The following is a 2479-nucleotide window of genomic DNA, read 5'->3' as shown; positions in this document are numbered from 1 at the left end:
GACAAATACCCACCATTTGCTTCAACGTGGATGGAACTGGAGGGTATTATGCTGAGTGAAGTAAGTCAGTCGGAGAAGGACAAACATTATATGTTCTCATTCATTTGGGGAATATAAATAATAGTGAAAGGGAAAATAAGGGAAGGGAGAAGAAATGTGTGGGAAATATCAGAAAGGGAGACAGAACGTAAAGACTGCTAACTCTGGGAAACGAACTAGGGGTGGTAGAAGGGGAGGAGGGCGGGGGGTGGGAGTGAATGGGTGACGGGCACTGGGTGTTATTCTGTATGTTAGTAAATTGAACACCAATAAAATATAAAAAAAAAAAGATCATAAAAAAATTAAAAAAATAAAAAGGCAAACAAACAACAACAACAAAAAATAAATAAATAAAAAAATAAAAAAAGTTATACTGAATTACACAAAGTCTGTGTCAGAAAGCCAGACTGAACTTATCCTTACCAACCTTATATTGGCCAACTAACAGAGAAAGAGGTATTGAAAGAAGTGTGCTTTACTGTATTTACATCAGAATGAGTTGAACATTGGCCTCTTCCCCAGGTTCATTATTCATATTTTTGTCCATTCCTGATTCTGACAAGTTTTAAGATTGGTGTTTTTGTGCTTTTGTTATCAGCTTTAATGAGTTCTTTAGATCTTAAAAATCTTTGTCCTATTTATTACAACTCATTATTTTCCTTTAGTTTTAGATTTTACTTGATTTTGTTGCTTATTGTAATTTCCATAATCCTTTTAGACTAAGTTATGCAAGTTAAATGAACCATGGTTGTTTTATTCTTTATCTCAAGTACTTTAAAATCATGGCTATAAATATTTGGTACTCAATAAAAATATCGTTGAATCAGTAAATGTTTGAACACTTTCAAGTCCCAGGAAGCTTTGATTGTATTAATCTAATTCCTATAGCAATCTATGGAGAGTTAAAAGAAATAAAAAATAAATGAAGATTCAATTTTTGCTAGGTAGAGTGATTTAGCTTTAATTTTTCCTTTTAATTGTAAGAGCAATTTAAACTTTTCATATAAGTTATTGGAAATTTAAAAAGAACCTGAAAAAGACTGAATAATTTCAAAATCCAAACATAATTATTGATTTTTAAAAATATCTCCTTGGGGGGATCCCTGGGTGGCTCAGCGGTTTGGCGCCTGCCTTTGGCCAATTCTGGAGTCCCAGGATCGAGTCCCACATCAGGCTCCTGGCATGGAGCCTGCTTCTCCCTCTGCCTGTGTCTCTGCCTCTCTCTCTCTCTCTCTGTGTTTATCATGAATAAATAAATAAAATCTTTAAAAAAAATATCTCCTTTTCTTTATGGATGCAATTTGCATTCTGTTTACATTTTTTGTACCTATGCACATACTGAATGTGTAAGCCATTGTCCTTTTTAAAACTAAGTATATCAGGACACCTGAGTAGCTCAGATGGTTAAGCATCTGCCTTCAGCTAGGATCGTGATCTCTGGGTCCTGGGATCAAGCCCCACATCAGTCTTCCCTGCTCTGTGGGGAGTCTGCTTCTCCCTCTCCTTCTGCCTTTCTTCTCTCTCTCAAATGAATAAAAATCTTAAAAAATAAAACTAAGTATATCATGGATTTGGGAACTGAAGTAAGTAACCCTCATAATATGTGCCAAGAATGTTTTTTTCATCTGACTATAATTGTTTACAAATTTGTTTTGACAACTCTTTCCCCAAGCTCTGTAACCATTTAGTTCCTTTTTTTAAAAAAAGTGATTCATTTATTTGAGAGAGCATAAGCAAGCATGGGCACACTTGTGAGCTCAGGTGTGGTGGTGGGGCAATAGTGGGAGAGGGAGAGAAAGAATTTCCAGTAGACTCTTTGCTGAGTGCAGAGACCACAGTGGCTCCCTGGCTCCATCTCACAACTCTGAGGTCTTGACCTGAGCTAAAATCAAGAGTTGGACACAACCAACTGAGCCACCCAGGTGCCCCCTCAACGATTAATTTCTGTATCAGTTTTAGACAGTGGTGTTTAAAAAACTAAGATATGTTAAAAATTTTAGTAACTTATTTGAGCAAAATTCCAATCAAATCAGGCAGCAAAAAACCCAAGTGGTTAGGAACACTCCATGCCAGGAACCTGGGGGAAAGGTTTTTACACAGAATAGGCAGAAGCAAAGGAAGGAAATTATTGATTGGCTATAGCTCAAAGAATAGTTGGCTGTTTGTAACACCAGTTGTCCTTGGTTTCAATTTTGTAACCTTAAGGCACTTAGGAGCTTAGCAATTAGTTTACATAGGCCACCATGGCATCAGTGCCATCTCAGTATAAGTTAAACTTTTCTTTAAAAACATGTAGGTTTTTGGGATCCCTGGGTGGCGCAGCGGTTTGGCGCCTGCCTTTGGCCCAGGGCGCGATCCTGGAGATCCGGGATCGAATCCCACGTCGGGCTCCCTGCATGGAGCCTGCTTCTCCCTCTGCCTATGTCTCTGCCTCTCTCTC

This window comes from Canis lupus, chromosome 22 (genome assembly GCF_003254725.2).
Source record: "Canis lupus dingo isolate Sandy chromosome 22, ASM325472v2, whole genome shotgun sequence".
Taxonomy (NCBI): Eukaryota; Metazoa; Chordata; class Mammalia; order Carnivora; family Canidae; genus Canis; species Canis lupus.
Note: the sequence above shows the minus strand (reverse complement) of the source record.